We start from the raw sequence: 24,631 nt of genomic DNA, 5'->3' as shown, positions 1-24,631 counted from the left end.
GGTTTTTTTTTTAATATACGGGCATAAAATAAGTAGTCGTATAACTAAACCAATTTAGCCGATTCAGCTTAACATGTAAATTGTTCTCATAATACAAATTGTTTTTCTCGCGTGCTGGTAACGATTATTTGCATTTAATTCAGAGAAATTTTCACGCTTAAAGAAACTCTGCTTAACAAACTTCATTTACTTTTTTTACCATATCTGTTTATTATAATGTCCGGAATATAATGAAACGCAATATGTTATATCTTAAATTCACTTTTAACTGCTGACCTACTTCCAGAGATGGTCAAATCAGCAATAATGTAGCACAGCCTATAGTTCAGATGTCAATAAGTATCATCACAGATCGATTATTTAAATCATTAGCACATATTGTAAAAGTATAAATGTAATTATACCCCTGTTGGTCGGGGTTAGAATAGACCATCGGTTGTTCCTGCCTGTCGTAAAAAGCGACTAAAAGGGACTTGTAGTAGGGCAGCAGCTACTACAATATTGGGTGTAGGTGCAGGTAACCTACAATGGTAGAAACAGCTACACACTAAACAGCAGCCAGCAGATACGGGAACTGTATAACTGGTGGCTGCACTGCGATACGGAAGGCAAGGGGAAACCACCGTATAAATCATCCCAAGAAATAGCAATAGGAAGGCAAGTAACAGGGAAGAGTGGAGAATTGCTACAAACCAATCTCAGGATTGAATACTAAAGAAGAAGAAATGTAATTAATTATTATACACAGTAGAATCATTAAGTACAAATAATAAAATGATGAATCCAAAATGTAACTGGTATCAGTTGTATCAATTCTCATTACAGATCTTCACCTATTTGTATTTATTTATTCATACAGCTTGATATATTTCTTTGTAATAATCGCATAGCGCACAAGACATACGATGCATATTTTATATAGTCATCAGGAACGACGTTTAAAAATGTAGAAGACGAATATATTAACGACGTTTAATATATATTGCTATGTATTTAAATTTGCATTTTAAAGCTTATTAATCCGAAACTTCAGTGTTTTTGCATATCTGAAAATATTTTAAGTTAATCTTCTGCCAACTTTCTCATAATCCCTATAAGTTTTAAAGACTTTGACATCATGTTGGTAGCAGAATCTTGAAAAAATGCAAAACAATTTCCTAACTAAAACTGTCGTAATGAAAAATAAGGTAGGTACAACATTTTAGAGACCTCCTCTTCACATATGTAAAGGAAAGAACATAAAAAACAATTCCCGAGAAGGAAAGCAAAAAAAATAATGATAAGTGTGCACATGAGATGGGATGGGGAATGCATGGAAATATGTTAGTGTATATTATATAGGACCAAAGGCCTGATTAAAAGTTTACTGTAAATTCGCATCAAATCGTTTCATCATTAAATCATTATAATCACTTTAAGTTTTATTCGTTTATAAATCTGTCTTTTTATTTTTTTATACGACAGTACCAGAGTTGAAATTACCCTTTTTTGATGCCCCAAGGCGAAGAAAATTAGGCACCTTAGGCTAAGCAATTTTTGTCTCGAATCATGCTAAATAAAATGTTTAATAATTTTTTCTCTTTTCCAAATTTATTGAAAAAATAACAATTTGTATATTTAGAACTTTACAACCTCCCAACTATTAATATACCACTTATGAGTGTATAAAATCAAAACTAAAATGCGCGTAAACTTGTACTTGCCTACATAACCAGGTCAATCCGGTATTTTTATTATTTCACTTCAAGTGTTAAACACATAAATAAAAAATTAAAAAATCGACTTTAGCAAAACCAAATTTTTTTTTTAAACACTTAATTTAACATGTGAACATAGTTTGAGGGTTAATCGATGATGTATGTTGGCGTTTCGGGTCTCTCGAGAAGTGTATGACCCGAGACAAGTGCCTCTAATTACTTTCCTTAAATCAAGACCTGGCGAGCACTACAAAATGCCACCCTTATTGTTTGTATAATTACTGCGCGACTCTGTGATTTATGTATCCAATCAAGACCGAGCGCCGCTCCTCGGAATACTTAATCGATTCGGTATACAATATGAGACACGTTAGAATTTTATTGTCCACGCGGGCTTTAGACCCGGCGAAAACCCCTATTTATTATACTATATGTTATTATTATTCACTTTCGTTGGCTGACTTTACCTACGCGGTCGAGCTGGCAAACCGACGAACGTGCTGGCTACTCGGCACCTATATAATTTAAGGTACATTATTTTTGTTATACCTCGTATAATATGGACTATAGTATGTACCTATACTGTAACTGCTGCTGTGGCCGTGTATACCGATGGACCGTCGACGGCGGCGGTTCAAACAACGGTGGCATTGTTAGACGGGCGTGATAGGTAGGATGTATAATATAATGTAATGTAATGTAATTTGGTGGCGCACGGTGGGCCACGTGCTGCTCGCCTGCTGAACGCGGATCGCGGCTGTCGAGCGTGTGCGGGACCCGCGGCCGCGCCGCCACCGCCTCCTTGGTCCGTTCGTCCTCTCGTGTTATACCATAACCATTGCAACGTGATCGCATCACACATACACATATATATGTATTATTATATACATATATAATAATAATATGTTCGGAGATTCACAAAGCCATTGTACTGGCGCGCGGAACGGAATGTTTTTTTTTAAATATATATATTTAACTTCAAAAGCGTGTCAGGATGTAGAAAGAGAGACGGAGACGGCCGGAAGGTCGGGTGAAAAGAGGGCGAAGATAATATTATTGTTATTATTATATTGTAGCGGGCAGACGACGAATTGACGTGTATCGGCCGAATTTATTATATTGGTTATTATGTATGTATGTGCGGCCACCGCAGAGTGCCATTGGAGTTGTAAAAAAAAAAAAATTGTATATACATGTGTTAAGTCGAAAACGGGCAAACGAGCCGTTCGGTCGGGCGGCGCTCTTGCGCGTGTATTAATTTTATAATACGGTGTATACCTATTGTGTATTATGGCGTTGTTTAATTATCGTGAGCGCTCAATAATAATATTCGCCTCCGGCGTATACCGTTAATCCGTTGTGCGGTAAATCTGCCGGTCGCTTTATTAATCGACCGATTCAAACAAATCGGTGCGGCACGCCGTTCTCATGTAGTACCTACACAGGAAGAAGGTACATATTGTGTACACAGCAGCAGCAGACGGCTCTATCATCAAGGGCGTTCGGTCGGGCCCGGTCGGATAGCGCCGACGACCGCGGACAATACCGACCTAATTGGTAATCAGCGTTTTCAGCCCGTCGACGTGTGCATGTGTCTCTTTTGGCGTGCTGCGACCCGATTTCTCGAGACGTCGACTTAACGAGACTATATATGTAATGATGCAGTGTGCACGAGGAGTGGTTTCCAGAGGTGGTCGATCACAGACAGGAGTGTTGCTATTCTTCTTGTGCATCTGCTTGGTATTTTTTTTTTTTAACCCCGACCGCAATAATTTGTAGCAACCGGCGAGTGGACGAGAGTAAAAAACGAAACGTCATCGTCGTCGTTTCTCAGAATGAGTCGTCCACGTCAGAGCTTTTTTCGGTCTCGTTATGTCTATAATAGAGCGTACCTCCCCCCGAGCGGTATCCGCGTGGGGTTTCCGCATGCCGCCGCTCCTTTGACTTGAATTCCCAAAATCGTATAATAAGAAATATATAGTCCGAGAGGTTCTTATCTTCCCAACAACTACCTAGTACAGTTCTGTTAGTTTCCATTTGGATCGCCTGTAAATATGGCGGTTGATTTCATTTGACAATTTGTTCACGCATTCAATAGACTCCGGCAACTTGCAAATCTTCGCATTATCATCATCATTGACGGATTTACCTTGCAAAAATGCTCTCGACACTATTGTCTGTAACTTTCCTGACGTGTCTAGTAATTAGTTATCGATATTCAAAGATTTCGACCGTTGTACATTAACAATACTAATCCCATATTGCGCACTGGTACAATTTCTAGAATAATAAATATTGAAAATCACAAACTCATTGGGTTTTTGGTCTATGACCGTGCTTATCATTTCTTTTGTTTACCAACATAACGCTATTAGCTTTAACCTAATAAAATTATGGTGCCTCTGGTGTACCCCTAATCCTGGCTACGATATTCGCTCATATCATAATAGTCTTATTTAACTGTTTTAACTTTGCCGGTTTCCTATTCTATAGAATTTACTATAACACTTTGAATTTGATAAAACTTTAGCCGTCGAGTTTCGACAGACGATGAAGTGATTGTTTAAGATCTTCTATTCCCTCGTCGATTTAAAACCGTTTGATAGGTACGTTAAAGTTGTACGATTGACAACGTTCAATCATTAATCAATGCATCCTCACCGGGTGGGTCGGTCTTGTCAGTAGAGACGGACTGCTGCTCGGAGTGCGCCTTCTCGATAATCGTTACACGGTATTTGACTTCAGAGTAATTTTCAAATGTAATAATGCCGTCGATCAATACCGTTTTGCTCGTTCTTTAGTTTCTATCTACTGTATAATGTACACAAATCTTAACGTGTGATTACTCCAAAGAAGGAAATGACAAAAACACGATTGCTTTGTCATAAGAGGCCAATGTTACGGATTTGCCGTCGGCGTCAACGATAATGCGTTTTCGATATATTATATTTTTATATTATAATCTGCCATTGCGCGAACAGTAAGCGTGGATAATTTTCAAACATAATATATACATACAACTATATATTGTTGGCGCATTACCTCGAGTGCACGCGGTATATTATTATTAAAACGTTAACGTTCGGCATCGATTATCCGGTTTAATCCGCCTCTTTTAGTGAAATTTAATAATAAAAAAATATTTGCTTTTTTTTATCACATTGGCGTGTCCCGAAGAGCCATTTCCGTTGATCGTATTGATACTATCCATATTGTACCTAACAACGGTAATAATTAAACGGCGGTATCCCGCTGCTTGACTTTTACAAATTCAATAATAATAATATCCATTAAACGTCATTTTGAATAAATATTAAAAATAATTATTAAGAAAAACGAACAAATCGTAGTAAAAAAAATATATTAATGCATTAGCCGGTAAGTGTCTGTTTGCATTTGTTCATAACAAAGTTTGCCGCTACAGCAGACCTCCTAGAGAGACTTTACTAATAAATTTGTAATTTTTCTTCCATAGTAATACTAGGTATGTGTTGATTTAATATGCCGACAATGGCGTGTAGTCAAAAGAAGGTCGGCGTTGCTAAAGTACCACGTACTATTTTACTTGTAATAATAGTTTATGGATGAATTTTGGTAGATATTGCTAAGGCATCACCTTAACCGCCATGGTGCACGCGTTATACTGAATACCGAGCGTGTCCGTGTTTGAATATTTTACGGAAACATACTTAGATATCCACATACATATAATGATAGACTCTATATATATTTTTTTTTTCTATGTGTCTCACCCGACGCTATTCGTACGGGTCGCGGAAATCATCCGTATTAGATTTAGATTGAAAAATCTGTCGAGTTTACGGTTTTTTTAAAGTTAAATTGCTTTTTTCCTCTCAACTCTCGGGCTTTGCTGCTACATCTGTACCCCGTGTAGGACATCTGCAGGCCAATCATCGCCGGCAGTGCCCAATGATGATAATATTATACACTCAAATGTCACGGACCGGACGGACATCGTGTGCGAGTGGGTAATGAAAAACGAAATATGAGTATGTAATATTATTGTATGTGTGTATTCGATATAATAACACTGCATTATATTGTGAAATAATAAACCCAGGACGGCACAAGACGCGATGCCCTTATGACACGATTACCTCGACCGGTTTGCCGGACGCGTTAAGCCCGTCTAATATACACTCATAAGGACTGCATGATAGCGAATGTGGTGTTCATGATGAACTTTTAACATTTTTCTTCTTCTTATATATAATTTTTTTTTTGTTATGCGGCGACTAACGCGGAAGTATACAATATAATCACGACAGACGGAACCGGATTCATCCAGAAATATTTATTTATCTTTTGCACGCAACGCATTCATTCGCGGTTTTTTTTTAAGTAGCACAAAATATAATAATTTGATCGTTTTTCGTGAACGTCTAGGATTCGTGGCGATGAATGTAATCGTTCATTCGGAATAGGCCGTTATTATTATTGTTCGTTTTTTCTATGTTATTGGATACCGCCGAATAACATAATGAGATTATTTTATTTGCGAAGTGTATTCACACATTCTAATTGCGTTAATCTCACACAAAAATTATCAAAATGTTAACCGACCAACAGATAAACTAATGATAAAACAGCATCGAAAATATAAATGTTATGAAATAAAACGAGATCTGATGAAAAATACACGGGTGATCGTTAAAAGGGTTTTAAAATCCTGTATAATAAGTAATACATTTTTATGTTTTATGTTCGACGACGATGACGATTATTGATCGTCACTCTTTAACTACTACATTGATTTATAGCCTGCTTGCTTAGATGCTAAAATGACGTTGAATAAATATCATATTGATAGGTACAAAATGCGGTTAAACATAACGCTAAAAAGTAAACCGATCAGTCTATATTAGCACAAAACCAAATTTTATAAAAATTATAAATTCAACATTTCTTCTTACATAAAATGTCGGTTAAAAGCGATTTTTGTCTAGGAGTTATGTGATGTATCACGTTTTGCTTAATATAGACATTTCACATTTGTCAAAATTATGTTCAGAGTGAAGAGTTGATTGAGTTTCAAACCTTGGAATGTAGTAAATCGTGCAGAAAATTAACAATCGGCCGTGTCGGACTGGAAAATATTGATAGATTTACTGGGAGATTAATTGAACTTAATGGTTCCCCAGAACAGGTCAGTTAGATAGTATATATTTTATATTATATTATGTACTAAAAAAAGGCGGAGTTGGTTGTAATTATTTTTTCAAAACTAAAATTGTGAACTATTTTATTGCAGCAATCATTTTCACAAGGTTTATGTGTTTCGTTTACGAGTGCACTAAAAAAAGTTTTCGGTAAACTTGTTCTCTTTACTCTCATAAATTGCATATGGTACACATTTAAGTACGGGATATATGCAAATGATCATCATGATAAACTATCTTCATGATTTATTAACATTGTTATTAATAAATGTTGAAATTTGTTCAGAAAAACTTTTAAATTACAATCTTTTAGTCATATTGTAATAACTGATTGTATTTCATTAAAAAATCCAAATTTAAACTAATAGTCCATGTAGGGGTGTGGCAAATGATTGAAATCATCGGTTTGAGCTAAATACTTATTTTTTTTTATTTTAAACTTTCTTATTAATAATTAACTACTGAAACTAACGAAATGACTATAGTAAACAGAGGTTTTTGATCATCTGGTTATTTTTATTATGCCAAGGAAAGTGTAAACATCTCTGATATGACAACGACAACAATGAAGTGAATGTTAAATATTGAAAATTAGATCAAAATAAGTGGTTAACCATACAAAACAAACGAAATCATCAACTGTTAACATTATTTATTGACTATTCGTTTTATTCGTTATTGATCGTTTACAGCCTTGAGTTTGGTTTTAATAGAGTGAACGAATTACATACAATTTTATATTTTGCATGTTATCATGTTTATTTCATTTGGCATAAAAGTTCATAGTACCTATTCATTCATAAAAGTATTAGTATTCAATTATTTATTTTTTTAAATAATTATTATAATTTAATAACATGCTATTGATTTTCGTTGATATTTAATTTTACACAAGACAATAATTGGAGGTAAAAATCCGGATTTGAAACTGACACATTTTTAGTGTGCGTGCAGATAATCTAATGCTAATTTCCTTGGTATCCATTAAAAACCAGTTTTAAAAAAAATGAACTATGTAATTTACCAAAGACATATTGCAATTGGGAACTAATCATATAATCATCTAATGACTATAACTGCTGAGAGTTAAAAACACTCATACACATGGAAAGTTTGATTTTTAGTATGGTTAATTTTATAATTAATTTTTTAGCAAAACTGATGAGAACGATCATTAGTTTTTTTTAAACAATAAAATGTATTATGTTGAGTATAGTGGAGGAAAATCTAAAATTATATTGCTGTGAGCATCATAATGGAATTATATTTCTCTTTATTTATTTGTAGTGTATGTATATAAAAAAAAAGTATTTTGCAGGAGGTTTCAATGGAACGTAATGCCTCGAGAAATCTCTGTATGGGTCCAACAATGAAAGCTGCACAGTGCACACACACTGAGATTTTGTTTTATACTCGCTTGTAAGACTCAGAGCTTTGTCAATTTAGCATAACATTATATGATAACACATAACATGATTACCATTATAATATTTTTCATGTATGTATTTTGTTTTTGGATTATTAGTTTTTATATTAGAAAACTACCCGTTAGCGTCTTGTTAGGCTTCTCGCTTTCATTAAGGCAGTAAAGAACAAGTAAAAATAATTTTTACGAGACTAAATTTCTAACGTGGCTTTTTCTTATGTATTCGCCTATTTTTTTTTTTTTTTTTTTAATCAACACTTAACTAGGTTTTTGATTTGTCGTTCTTTAATAAAATGATAATAATTGTATATAACTTCAAATTTGGAATAAGACAAAGTCAACTTATTGTAAAAGATGCGTGACCGAGTTGGAATAAAATATGGGAAAACAATATGCGGAGTTCTCATACTGATATAATAATTACCTTAGCCTTTACAGTTATATATAAATAAATTAAAATCATAAAAAAGGCGTCTTTTGTAATATTATTTTAGATTTATTAAGAACGTCTGGTTTGGAAATATCATCATTGAAATTAATATGTGGACGGCTAAATCTAAATAAGCTATATAGTATGAACGCACATTACTTTAACTGTATTATACGGAAATCGTCATTGTCATGTACAAGAGTGCATTCCAGTTTTTGTTATACTTAATATTATGTATTCAAATCATTTGTTTTGTCTATGCAAAAAAAAAAATACATTAAATCAAAGTGAGCTCTTTTGCCAAATAATTAAAGTATGCCATTTGTCGTTTTTATCATGATGTGTTATATATTAACTATGCAGGCACATTAATCTTTGTCATGTTTTCACGTTACTTGTAGTTTTGAAAAATAATTGTTTTAGATTCGAGTACGATTATATTTTGCAGCACATAAAAAACCAGTTGCGCATGAACACTCAGAATAAGACAATTATTAAACTATAAACTTGACAACAGACTCTACACTGGACATTGGACACTATACTGTACTGTAAAATTGTTTACATTTATTTAATTAACGCCTATCGCCTAAACAGGCAGTTTCACACAAGTATACTTGAATTATAAATTATAATATAATCTCAATGATTGTACTATGCTAATACATAAATACCTAAATTCAATTTTATAAGCTATTAGTTAAGCTAAGCGGACATCCAATTACAATAATTGGGATTGTAAGTGGCCGTCTTGATTCCGGCAACGAACGTGTAATTATTTTGAGTGTTATACCTTAACAGTACAACAACGTAAGTGTTTCAATTATAGCGACGGCAAAGTTGCAGTAACATATTATGTACATTGTACTACTTGTTGAAATTATTCTACTTTTGTAATTGACCGGTAAAACAAGACTATGGTACAGTTCGAGACACTCGTTTGACGGAATTGTATACTTCCGGACTTGAAGTCAGGAAGAGAAGGCATATTATAATATTATAAGCAAAAAGGTTAAAAGTGAATCTTCCCATTGTACGACCGTCTGGAAAAAGAAACGGATTGTTTTTGAAATTCCTCGACCGTCTGTACATTGTTCACCGTCTCTTCTCTTGCGAGTTCAATGTATATTGTAATACTCGTATGGAACCGGTTGTCTTTGCTCTTACGGGGTCAATAATGATACTATTCCGATGGTTAAATATGTACTTTTAATACAAAGTATATCACACACAGCTCTTAGTCCTAGCACTCCCACAAGCATATCACACGCGAAGGCATGCCGGCTATTCAGTAAATGACTCGAAACATCGACACCAGGAGAATATTGAGTTGTTAAGTTTCTCTTTCATTTTTTTTTCACTTATTATTATTTTTTTTTTTAATAACTTTTTTCGGCATAATGTGTGACCACATTAGCGGACAATCATGCGATTATTATCTTGTCAAGAGACATCGAATGATCATTATTTTTGAAGTGTCGTGGCGGAATGTGTGGGAAGAAGTCTCCCACCCACTTTTATTAATAGCCATTCAACTGTGTTCGGTGTACAGTGATTTTTTTGTCAATCTTCCAATCAAATTAACTTCTAGAGCATTAAACTTATACAGATATGTATGCCTATGAATTTTTTTTAACAATTTAAAATTATTTCAAACTCGCAATCCGTTAGATTAGGTTAGAATTTTTTAGATTTTATTATTCAACTACTGACTACGTATTATATTTCTATATTTTTTTATTTGCGGCGAAGCATCGACAAAACTAGAACCGAAAATAGAACTTGTATATATTTTGACTAATGGTCAAGAAACGTTACGAAATCAACTGTTATGCAGCACGAATTAATATTGTTATAGATTGTGTTTCGTTAAAAACCATACAGCATTATCTTATACAGTCTAAAATTACAGTTAACAAATGTAAAGACACACATATATATATATATATAGCTGGCCAGATGGCACACTTACCTGTAGTGTTAGTGATAGTTATCTGTTACAATACGCTATGAATTTTTTTATAAAGTTCCTCATTGCTGAAATGTAATCTGTGTTGAGGCGTGACTGCTGAAGTAGACGGGCGGATACAATTGTTGTAGACGACTCTGTAAACAAGTATTAACTATTAAGTAACAATAATTATTTTACTTTGAAATTATACTCATCGATACAATTATGAAAACGTTATTATACATAATATGTTATTTTTTACATTTTAAATTAGTAATCTTATATTTTTATGATCGATGTACTGAACTTGATGCAAAATTATAGTTATTAAGAAACCGTTGTATTTAGTATTCCAAGTACGAGCTAGCTTAGTGTAATGCAAGTATGATAATATGCAACACACACAGTTATGGAAACGCTGCAATGTTTGGAAGACGTGTAATTCAAACTCGAAAGTAATATAATAAAACACGTTCAAGTTTTTCTTCAAAGTGTTACGGCGGTGTACGACAATTTGATGATAAGAGGTTTAATAAAATGATTCAATTTTTCACAAGAATGTTGGCCATAACCCAGCATGTATTGTGGTAAGAAATCTTTATTGATGTTTTTTTTTGTTATTTTGTCTATAAGCTAAATACAGTTGTAAACTAAGCATGTTTAGACTGAGACTGCGGGTCAAATAATATAATTATCTCTTTCCTCGGAAAGAGATAATTATATAAACTCAAGTAATGAACGGGCTATTCATTTTCTGTTGTCATGTCACCAAACAGAAACTATATCAATGGTTTCTATTACTCCTACTTGGTTCACCACTGTCCATATAGATAATATGCTGTTTAGGTGGTAGGATTTTTAAATGATTTGAACACGGGGTTCAAAATAATTAAAAAATAATTATTTTTCTACGACATTGATTGTACTACCTACTTTACTAAACAACGGTTGTGTGCCAATATAGAATTTATTAAATGTCGGCGAAAGATTAATCACAATGCAGCTAATACCTTATTCACACTTGTCCAGGATATTGACCCAGTAGCAGTGTGTGAAACCAGCTAGACCAGCTAGATATATTATTAATTATTATTTGTTGGAGGTGTGGCAAATAATATCCTGTTATTTGAACGGCCTAAACGGTTGAATGGTGAGAAGCTGAAAGAATAAGAAAACTAAGTATACCTAAAATTATCGGCTTGGGTTGTCTAACGCGCATCAATGAAATCTGGAAATATTCTAATTAAAGACCACCAGTTTCGTTGGTTTTTTTTTTCTATGCTCATGATACATTTATATATATATTGTATATAGCCTGGAGGTTCCCATTATTTGCCCATTAAAATTAATTATACGTCTGTATTCTTTTTGGCTCCATATTACGCTAATAACAAAAGTAATACATGTTGTTACGAAAACAAACTTGGTATGATAAATCTGTGCCCCTTATCTTTTCCACTTTTGATGTTAACAATATGGCAAAGCATTATGTGATGTCGCGCAAACGTAAGACGGATTTCTGGTAAAAGCATAATTATTGTATACTGTACTCAGTATTATTATAACAAAAGTATGGTATTATTGTGGGCATGCACGACACGGTATTTGTAAGAGGATTATTGAAATTGAACAGAAAATCTAAAAGAGTATTATTATTTTATCAATCAATTTACTGCACATAACCAAGTCTTAAACGTTATTGCTTCACAAGCTCCTCGATGATATTCCCTGAAATACCATCGTTAAATTTTCAAAATAACGATTTACAATTTTGTCAGTAAATCATTGTATAGAACATGTTCCGTGAAATGAATAAAATATAATTAATACGATTTTTTCCAAACGGTTTTATTTGGTAAAAGGTCTTCATAAAATATACAAAATTATATAAGTCGAATATTATAAAAACACTTTTCTTCAATAACGTTATGACTTGTGAGATTGTGTGAAAATGAAAACAATTATTTTAACTTTTATATACATTTTAATGTTGACATTGTATACGTAGAATAGACATTTTCATAAAATATTATACAATGTTTTATTAGTTTCTAGTTTTACAATAATGTGTTTTTATTTTTTATTCATGTTTATTTATTCTGGACCCACTAAACTAAAATCTTCTAAACCGCAGAACCTATTTTTGTATCTAGCATGTCTATAGATCAAAAATCGTTCCAAAAAGATACTGTGTTGAACCAAAAATTTAAAAAGTTCATCCCTTCCTCTCCGAATAGTCGAACTAGTTCCAAAAGTATTAAGAATATATTATTTAGATATAATAGTACGTGGCTGACAAACTAAAATAAATCAAAACCCTTTCGACCAGAAGGGGTGAAAACTTTCATAGCTTTATTATTTTGCATTTGTCCCCCGAAGAGAGCGCGTGACCTCTCATTGAGCGACACTCAAATAGTCCATGCAAAAATAACAGTGCATTAAATTATACGGTTTAAGAGCAACGATGGATAAACAATGGTACATAAAACACTAGTGTACCACGATCGAGTATAATATTATCTCTCTCGTTTAACTATTTTGACGGTAACAGCGACTCGGCGGCGACGTTTAAAAAGATAACACATCTTCAGTTTGCATTACGTTCCGGCTATTCGCGCGCGCTCACGCACGATTATAATAATAATTAAATAACTAGTAATTTTTTTCAGATGCTTAATCCTATGACAAGAACAGAAGGACCCTGGACGACGTACCGGAACTGTTTATATTGGCTAATATATTATAATATTACAGAAAAATAACAGCGCTCAATTGGGCCAATAAATATATAAATATATATATATATATATATAATATATAATAATATATGTATATATATATATATTTAAATATTATAATATTTACTCGTCGGAGCGAATATGGTGTACCGATCAAAGTTGCGTAGGGGATAGGGACAATGCTCTTGTATTTGCTTTAAACAAATTTCGCAAACGAAGTGGATATTATTATATTATTTTAGGTGTCACTATAATATACGCTTTGTACAGATACAATATTGAAGTGATCCCTGATTGGAATACAGAAAACCGCGGACGTGCGTTATAACGGTCTCGGCATGCCGATGAATATTAATATTGGATGGCTATTTTCAAAAACAATGCAGCTCTAACAAGTTTCGCTGTGGCGTCTGGGGACTGGTGCTACACATCCGCGTGTGTCATTTCCATAGGATTCGTTATGAACTATAATCGAACACTGGCTAACACCCTATATATGTATAAAGACCACCTGCGTTTTTGGAAAGTCGAAACGGACAAAAAAAAAAAAAAATAGACAAAATCGTCTTTTGTTTCAACCTATTTACATTTATACAATAATATTATGATATTATTATTATTCGTCTGAATTGTTTGAATAATGGTTGCAATTATAAATCGGGCTAATATAATATTATGATAATAATAATAATAATATAATAATAGTAATAATAATAATAATAACAATAGTAATAATGCCCTATTAACTGTTGATTTTCACTTACACCGAATACACAATGAACGGTAACGTCTCATTTAAAACATCTCGACATGTGGTATAGTATAGTACACCGATCGAGAACAAGCTTATCTTAAATCGATACCTACTCACTTGTCATTGACAAATTAGGTACTGTATTATTACATGGTAATTTAATCGAAAAACATAGAAATTAGATTAATATGGGAGGAGACTGTGAAAGCATGCGAAATTTAAACCAAAAAGCCATTCCAAAATGTAAAAATTAAAAAGTTTTGTTTAAAAGAAAAATCAATTATAATATTAATTTACGACTACTAACATTCTTTTCTCAACGGTCGACATGCTAACATTCCTCCAGATCAATCATTCGACGTAAAGTTTTCATTGTACACTAATAGATTTTTTTTTGTATCGTGCAAGGTACAAAATAATTGTTTTCTAGAAATGGTGATGATTTACTCTAAAAAATGTTATTTAAGGGTATCTAATTATATATTCTTACTTATAAATATATTTACAGAATTTTAACATAAAATAAATGAAAAATAGAAGTTTTCTATTTGTATATAAAAGTTGTTATTTAAGAAAAATAATTGATGGGTACCTAAACGTAATAAATAAATGTTTGTTATATAATTTTTATAGTTTTAGAGAACTTGTGATATGAGATATCATTTGTATGTCTATGAAATAGTATTAAGTATGTGTTTATATACCTCTGTACTGATGTAAACAGTTAAACGATGTTATCTTGATTTTATGTTTTGAAAAGGCCTTAATCCACGACCTCGAACTTAAAAAAAATAAAGAATTTTTGTATGCAAAAAATGACAAAACCGCGGTGAGCTCGTTTTCGTTAAAAATGTAGACTAAGACTCTTTTCGCATTAATCAAAATCAATTTCGATCGAGTTGTATTAAGATGTACGGGAGCGTTCCATTTCCCGTTGGGCGACCAATTTCAACAAATTTGGGGGCCTCGATGGAGGACCCGAAACAATGAAGACATCTCAATATCTTGGTGATTTTTTCCGACACCCTCGTCTGAAAACTACCGTTGGCGCGGACGCAACCCAGATTGTAATTAGTGCGTCCGACGACAAGCGCCAACATATCATATGCACACAGCGAACCGGCAGCAATGGTAAATCATGCGACATACATTTATTTAAATACGTAGGGAATAATTCCATGTGTATACTTACAATGAAATGTGTGATTTTCGAGACGACCGAGTGATGATGGTAATAATAATAATATGTCGGTGACGGATGATATCACGTAGACGAGATTTTTTTACACGACCGGAACACTGTTGGCGCGACGATTTATATTGGCGACTCGTTTTTCTATCGGCGGCGGGAGTAGTACCGGTTGCGGACTGGACACCGACTGAACGAGCTGTGGCAACCGACTGTGTATAATATGTATGTGCGCGGGCAAGGCGAATTCAATTGGTCGGCCCGGAGAAATGGTAGAAAGAAAGAGAAAAAAAAACCACTACAATGTAATATTATCGTGTACCTACATGCACTAAAAGGGGACGCGGAAACTGCAACAGTAGGTCACCGGTTTCCCCCCGGTTTTTGCACGGCCGCGCCGTGTCATCCTTGTAATACGGTCTTGGCGAGTTTTGTTTGGTCTGCGTTTGTCCCATTGCATTGTCGTGGCCACGTATGTATATATCTTGTCACTCGGCTTAGGAAACAAACAAAAAAAAAATTTCCAATATGCGATATTTGCGATGATGGCGGGTTTTCGGTGCCAAAGTTCAAAGTTTTTGCAAAATCAAAAGCTCCAATTTGCCGTTTACGAATAGTCAAATATTGTAACTTAATAGCATAAACGAATTGCGCCAAAACTAGATCTTATCGAGTTGTTTTCAAAGAGAATTATGATTTTTCATGTGTTTCCACGCCGGGTTAATTACTAGCCTACTATTTTTGAACCGGACGGACATACAATATTATATTACAATATAAACAAGCGACCAAAAAATAAAAAAAAGATGCGAGGTCAGAAATTTTAAATGTCGTGTTAGTTATATACGAACTCCTAATTATTGCAGAAGGGATACATGTTTAAATTTCGACGAAATTTAGTTATCCTCGGATTTCTATTTCTCAACCTTAAATACGTGTCCTGTGTAAAACCGGACTTGTCCATTAAACAGAAATGTAAATATCAGCCGCTGAAGTTGATGTTTTTTTACAGAAAAGTAACAAGTTTAGGAACTTTAGATATTTTTTGTAAGCGTTAAAATAAAGCGGCGATAAGCTGCGTCATGGTGGGCCAAGTGCTCTATACAAATTTGATGTTGCCCCAGTAGTACGTCTCCTTCCCTAATTATTCATAATTTAAATAATTAAAAATTGTATATTATACGTGCTCTATTGTAAAAATGTGTTTGCCCGACTTTACCCACCAATGAAAAATGACCAATGGAATTTTAAAAATCTAGTAGTTGAAATAGGGTTTTTTTATCGAATTTGATGGAAAAAAGTGAAACGTTCTAGGCTTTATATAGTTTTAAAACGGGTTGTCTGTTTACTGTATTTTTTAATAGATTCTACACACTAAAAAGGCCAAAACAGGAAGGGACTTCAAACAATTTTAATGGCCTCTCCATAAAAAATTGAATTTTTGTGTAAAGATGAGACTATAATTCGGATTTTGCCTATTGGATGTACACAAATAACCGGGTTTTTATTTGCTTAGTTAAAGTTAAACGATAAAACCACTATTACTATTAAATGTGTAAAGAGCATACATTTTATTATTCAACTGAAGTAAAAAAATATTTTAAATCCGCTGATAAATCTTAATAATCCGGTTATTTCCATTGCTTCTTCTCTGTGAATTTACTATCTTTTTCACAATTTTTTCACCCAGAATCTTTGAAGTTTGAATCAATCAGTCTATTGAACATTATTGTTTTAATTGCAGATGTAAACTAACAAAATCATAACATACATAATTTTTAGTTTTGTTGCGTATTTAATAGTTAGATTTTAATTTGAGATAGTTAGTCAAGAGTTTTAACGTTTACCGTATAGTAACTGTAACACTTAATACTGTTGAAAATTATACAGAAAATAGGGAAAAATTCAAAAGGAAGTAGTAGTGGATTGAGCAAAAAAAAAAGGGGGGTATTTATTAAACATGAAATATTCAATTACATAACAATATAACGTTAAACATAGGTGTAATATTACAAAATAAAAATTAATAACTATAGTATTTTGTTACACTAAATATACTTCATCACAGTAAAATAAAAATATTTATGTTTATAAAAATGTAATAAAAAATATATATTATATATTTTTTGCTGTATGGAATCCGTTGTTAACCAAAATTATGTTTTTAAACTAAAAATTTAACCTCCAAATGTCTATGTTTTTAAAAAGTGTATAAATATTAATTACAGGCATTTGTAATAGATATTTACATATTTTACACAGATTAAGTGTAAATCCTTAATCGACAAAACGAATTAAATAGGGTTAACGAGTCAACACAAAAAAAAAAAATAATTTGGTCTGATCAGATATTGCCTATTAATAATACCGACGTTCGTGCGTAACACTACGCCTTATTCACTTGGCTCCACGGGCCCGAGTACTACGTTAAATAACTAATGTAAAAAAACATTTTAACTATTCAACTACATTATTTAGGGGAAAAAAACTATTTTGCTCACTTGTTGTCGTAGTATCAATCGGACGTGATGCCAATAAAGACCTCATAAATCTTAAAATTAAATAAATCGATACAATCAGTTTAAACTAAAAAGTTTAAAAAAAATCACAAGGTAAAATCATGAAAAAAATGTTGGCAATACATTTAATTATTACCACGAAATTTACACTCGATTTACTATTTTTATGTCCTTATCACGATGTAGATGAAAATTAGTGAAACTGTCGTTTAGCCATTTTTGCCTTTTACCAGTCTTATGTCTATGCATTAAAGGCTTATTCTGATAAGTATTTGGTATGTATGTTTACACAGCCATGGACGCTAAAACAAATATTGTATCATCTATAGCTACCTTTAGGCTCTCGAAAAATGCCAGCGACCATTTTGATTCAACCCTACGAGACAGTGGCGCCGAAGTCCATACTGAGGTCCACTTTTTCAAAAACTGTGCATTATATACATATATAAACGTTCATGCTGAGGACGCTAAGTTTTGGAATTGCCCGACCACATTTTTAAGACTTTGGCGCCACTGCTACGAGAAATGTTTTTCATTTTTACCGAAATTCTGAGATATTTTTAAATTGTCGCAACCTGCCTAACCCTCCCTCTCTAGTTGCGCTATTGGATAAATGTTTTTGATTTAAATGTTTTTTTTCAAGATAAACTGTCGCTTAAGACGTTTCGCTAAAAACGACACATCACAAATATGTATTCTATTAACACCCTCAGGAATTAGTAATCCGATACACGCAATGCACGGCCGACAGCTGACGTGCATACAGAACAGCTTGGTAATTACTGGTCGGTGCGCCTGTTCTCGATTCGTATCATAATATAATACCAAATGTATATTCGAGTATGGAAACGTTTGGACACGATTTCAAAGTAAAACAACCTGTCAACATACCTAACCGCGACGGTCCATAAATATTATTTCGGCGCAAGTAGGTATAATGATTATGGTAATAACATAATATGCAATTGGTTTTTCGACGGTATTTTTATCCGGTTTACACCGTGCATCTCATGGCGGACGTTTCCGCCGACCGTCGGGACACAGGTAGCGTTTTCTACATATTATTATTATAATATGAACATTTTGTTTCTGTCCGCAGAGAAAGCTCGAGACAAAGCCAAGCCGAAAATGTTGGATGCCTATACGAAACATAATATAATATATCGCGTTTCTCCGATATCGATGGAAACAAAGTACGAAATTAAATACAACAACGCCACTACATAGGTAGGTACTACTACCGCGGACAATAGACGGTGTTTACGGTTTGTTAGGGACTCATAATGGACGCCTGTTGTTCTTGGATCTTTGTTCGGCGGCCGGCGACGGCGAGGTTGGGTTATCCGAAAGTTGTCGATCCCAATTGATTCTCGGCTGACAAATGTGTCTTATTCAGTCGACCGACAAAAAATTAGCCCCGTTATTGTGCGCGCCAACTCCCACGTTTTTGGACATTGGGAATTTTTAATTTTGCGGCCAACGGGTCACGGCGTTACGTGAGTAGAAATACATTTCCGATATTAGTCAAATATATTATATTGTATAGATATATGTGTGTGTGTATGTTTTGTGTCCGTGTGTTGGTCGTTACCCGGCGAAAACGTTCGAGAACAATGTGCGACAATGATAATATTATTGTGTTGTTGTAATAAGAATTCAATCGTCGATGCACCACGCTGCATAATCCGTACGCGACTGATTCTATAAGCGGAATATAAAATTCAACATTGTATTTTAGCCTGGACGTCGGGCGCAGGAGTCAACCGGAATCGGACATTTAAAAATTAAATTTTATGTATAAAAAAAGTGGTTAATTCATTTTGAGACAAGAATTGAATTCAACAAATTAAATAGAATACAAAATTCTGTTTTAAATAAATTTTAGAAAATTATTATAATGCCCAAAACACGCTGAAACCGCATCACAAATTGGTATGTACAACTCTGGAGGCGATTTAAAAAATAACTAAACGTGCTCAAGAAAATGTGAAGACAGATTTAGAAAAATATCCAAAATAATAAATGTAAACAATTTGAATATTAAGATCTGGTCAGAAAATTTCCTAAAAATGGCCCAACTTAAAATATTTTTACAGGGCTAAGTCTATAGCACACTAACATATATTTACATATAAATTAAAAAAATATAAGGATTTAAGTATACATTTCAACTTCTTTATCCCAACTATCTAAATATAATTGATAAGAGTACCTATATACGTATGACACAGAGAGCATACTAATTCCATAATATATTCTATGGTGAAGTTGATGGTGTAATCGATGACCGTCGAATGTTGACAAATTTTGTGAACTATAAATTGTGATAAGCTGAATTCGATTTTTCAGTTGTTTTCGTCCTTGCAGTTAAGATTTTCCTTTTTTGACGTAGAAGTATGCGCGAACCATTATCATTATTTTTCTTAATAAACTTGTGTATTTTCAAATTTATAGAACTTCCTTTTGTATACTTTAACATCTTTGTGTATGTTTTAAAATCAATTTAGTAATTTAATAATAGTTGAACTAAATAATTTACACAATACAAGGGTTTCAATAATAAACAGAGAATGTCTACCATATAAATACAATTACGTGAAATGTAAGAATCTATTGTATTATTATTTTACAGTATTCGTTCTTAATTAATCAATTAACATTTTACCTTGGCTTATATTTTATAATAACTTGAGAAGTTTTTATTAAAAAGCGATAATAATTTGAGTTTGTAGAAAATATGTTTGTTTTAATAAAATAGACTGAAATATATGTTATTATTTTTGTAAAAAAACGTATTGATTTCAAATTGAGACGCATATAGTGTAACACAACAAAGACTATATAATTTCGAGTTGTCCATTTGCCAAAACAAAAACCTACATTTTTTATATAAAAAAAAAAGTTATAAAATCTCTTTTCAGTACTCCTATTAAAGTTGGGAACAGCCTATATGTTCTTAATTTGTAATTATAAAATGAAAAAAAAAGTTGTTTATAACTTATAACGCGTCTTAACTTAGAAAATGTGGACAATTGAAAATAACGCATTTAATAGTCACTTTTAAAGTATATAACTCATAAAAGCAATCGCCGTTTTCAGACTATTAAATAATACATAAATATGCTACATAAGGTTAATAGAATAATAAAGATACAATAAATACAATGCTAAACATAAAATGCCATATAATTACTATACGTTCAAAAAAAGTGAAACAAAAAAAAAGTTTCCACCCCTTCTAGGAGAAAGGTTTTTAGATATTTCTTTAGTTTATCAACAGACATCGAAAGTACTTTATCTAAAAAATATATTGTACACATTTTACTCTAATTGTACTTTTTTTTAAAAGTTTTAACGTATGGTTTTAAACAATATTTATTAGATACACTCTTTAAATAATGTATTATTTTGTGGTTCAGAAATTTTTGTTTTTATATTTTGAGTATGATTTTAATTTTAAAACGCTGTCCTTTTCACAAAAGAATCAACAGAAACACACTTATTATTTTTCGGCAGTCTCGGTGTGATACAGTAGCGCAAACAAAACACTAACATAATGTACTTCACATATTGTACTTTGTTGTAAAACTGTCTCTAAACATATTAGTTACTTGAAAAGAAGTATCGTTTTTGTATTATATTTGGCGATTGAATTTCAAACACGGGTGCGTCTCGTTATTTCTGAAGAAAATACTCAAACGTATTCACTGTACACGAAACTCCTAACTGCTCCGTATTATTCTGGGCTTTGTTCACAGATAACCGTAAACACTAGGTCGGTTCAAATAATATGGACCTAGGTCCCAGTCGGTTAGGTCAATTAAAAGTTAATGCCATTCGTAGTTAATATAACACTATATTATTATTATAGCTGGTACCTTTTGTCATAGCCGCATTGAGTCTTGAACGTTATATCTTCGACCGCCAATGTTGGAGTTAGGTTGGAACTTTATAATATTATTATAAAACTATTCGGATATTACTTTACATTATGTCCCGGTACCTAATGGTGATTGATGATAACTGTTCACAGTTCAACTGAATTCCATGTGATCATTAATGAATGTCGAAGCACCAACTTTAGACGATGCTGTGATAGACGCGGTAATGAATAGACATCGTTCATTGGTTTTCGTCGGGTTCTAGTTTACAGATAGGTAGGCGTTAATTAGGCTATTGAGTCTTCACGATAATAATTACTAGCTACCAAATTTTCTTTAGCCGACATAGCAACGTAACCGTATTTAGAAATTCATAGTTTTCTTAAGGTTTGTTCAAATAGACAATTATATGGGCGCCATTTATAATTTTGATGTACACCTAGATCAAGAGACGCAAAAGTCCAAAAATCATATTACACGAGTAGGGGTACGATAAAGGTAGGTTGGCTAGGTGGAAGTTGGGAGCCATCTCGTAAGAAAATAAAGAATTTAACTCTTGGTGCATTAGTCTCATATTATGATGTCGTACAAATATTGTAATTTCCTTCATGAAAAAAATCTATAGATTTATAATGTTTTTATATTCATCGTACTGATCACATGGTAAATGTTTTTTGTTTCCATTAAAAAAATCCATCTTACATAATTTATACTTACTTGATGATATAAAAAAAATTAACCGGTTAAAAAAAAACATGCATCAAATAAACATTCGATTGCATGTGTCAAGCAACTGTTTTATTTGAAAAGTAAACAGATAATTGCGATATTTTAAACATATGGTTTTAAAAAGTATTATTAGTTACGCTCATAATAGGGTATTTTTTTGTGGTTTAAAGGAAATTACAATTTTTGTACGACATCATAATATGAGACTATACTCACCAAGAGGTAAAGTCTTTGTTTTCTTACGAGATGGCTTCCCATAAAATAATAAGGACTTTACTAGTTGTCGCGAAAAATAGATAAAAAAGAACCTAAATATTCTATTATCATTTAATATATCCTATTTTACTTTTTTTTAATTACACGTTCGGTGCCTCTTCAAAGAATTATAGACAAAATTCGAGCAATACATTAAAAATGTTAAAGAGTACTCTAATCAAGTCCATATTAACTAGTAACTATGGATCCCAGGAATTCTAGGACCCAAACTCCAAATTTCTGAGGAGGCTCTCATCTCTGTCTCGAATTTGCCAATAAATTAAAACTTAACGCTGTCCAGAACCAAAGTTAGGGCTCTGTCTACATTAGCTTTAAATCAAGCACGGTTTTACATATTAGTTTATAGTGACTAAGGTACTAGGTTTAATTGTTTCAAACTAAACATGCGTCGATAATATAATAGTGAATAATTACATTGAAAAATATTTGTTTTTATTGTACAAGTAACGTTGTATACAAAATATACTTATAGTCTATTTAAAAAAACAATTTAACGTTTCGTCTGCAATTACATTTTCATCTTTCTTTTGTTCCGTGACATAAATAATAATATATTTGTAGCTTATAGATGCGCCTTCATTGATGAAAAAAAAGTTCTATTAAGTCATTATTAGTTAATTTCGAGTATTGTTTTAAAAACTGTAAGTAGTATTTTCTCTGGTGAATTTCAAAAATATATATATATATATTTTTTATCGTTAGATCTTCATTGTTTCATAAATTGGACATTATATTTTTCGCGCCTTACTATTGTTCATCCATTATAATTACTTACTATAAGATATTGTACCTACCGTCGGAATTAAAAAGCAAACTGTTGACTCTTTTGCTGAATCGCCCATTTAATTGATCCGAAAATCTGAGTGTTCTATTTAGGTCGAAGGCAAAAGTGAATGGAGCCGCCCAAAAATCCAATGTCACCATATTTCGAAATCATCTCGTGCAAAATGTGGTCGTTTTAATGCATAATTACAATATAGAAAGCACCAACAATAATCGCACACCGGCAATGAACAATATACGTACATATGTTGTCTATGAGCAAATTATAAAACCCTTTGATTGTGACGATTAAATCATAAAATTAGATACCATACAAAACGTGAAAGTACCACTGCCTAAGTATGCATATAAAAACCCCAAAAAACACAAACAAATGCGAAAGCTTAAAGAAACTTTTTTTTTTATAATGCTCGACAAAGTAAACTACTCATTTGTTCAAAATAATACTATCTACTTGATAGATTTCTTTTTTTGATTAGTAACATATTGTTGTTTTAATCGAAAGTTAAAAATTATCTCCCTTTAAAAATCGAAAATGAATTAATTATATAAGTTTCTATTTTGAATGATGATATTGCGTTATAAAAGATGTATTTGTTTTTGTTGAAAACATTTTTTTTATTAAACTAAAGGTAGATTTTAATTTAAATAAAACCCTACATTGGTTAGTGAAAAGTAATATATTTTTATTTTCAAGCGTATTAATAAGACCTTCAAGTGAAAAGTTAGACAAAAAAAAGTTTATTCCATACAGATCGTTTGCCATAATTTAATTTTTAAAAATACCGTCTGCAGTACAGTATTATTATCCACGGGCAAATATCTACATTTTTTATCTTTTATTTTTGCATACTTTTTTACAGCTAAACTTAATTAAGATTTACTACTTCTTTCAATAGCGTTGTTTATCAAAGGTTTAATAAATTACTATTTATAATTTATCGGTCTTAGGCATTTGAGGATACTATCGTTTTTTCCTCGTAATTACTTAATATATTAAATAATCTTGTCGATTAGTCTTCACATTTGTCTTCATTACTATCTACTCGAACAACTGACGTTTTAAAAGTACCATGAA

At 32.5% G+C, this 24,631-nt stretch overlaps 1 protein-coding gene across 1 annotated transcript in view; it reads right to left on the bottom strand.

Annotated features, from left to right (window-relative positions):
• The window catches only part of LOC126841085 (uncharacterized), a 29,158-nt gene extending 13,572 nt beyond the window's left edge, over positions 1 to 15,586 (bottom strand). Inside the window, exons 1-2 of the mRNA XM_050577340.1 lie at positions 15,369 to 15,586; positions 10,706 to 10,839 (exon numbers count right to left, since the gene is read on the bottom strand). The gene's annotated coding sequence lies outside the window, so the exon portion shown is untranslated. The remainder of the gene's footprint in view (positions 1 to 10,705; positions 10,840 to 15,368) is intronic.
• Between the last annotated feature and the right edge of the window lie 9,045 nt (positions 15,587 to 24,631).

The sequence above is a fragment of the Adelges cooleyi genome, unplaced genomic scaffold (assembly GCF_023614345.1).
Source record: "Adelges cooleyi isolate 19-005CV unplaced genomic scaffold, UGA_ACOO_1.1 ACOO_flye_CR_arks_rails_tigmint_CR_PRNA_376, whole genome shotgun sequence".
NCBI lineage: Eukaryota > Metazoa > Arthropoda > Insecta > Hemiptera > Adelgidae > Adelges > Adelges cooleyi.
Note: the sequence above shows the minus strand (reverse complement) of the source record. Positions and strands in the feature narration are given on the sequence as shown.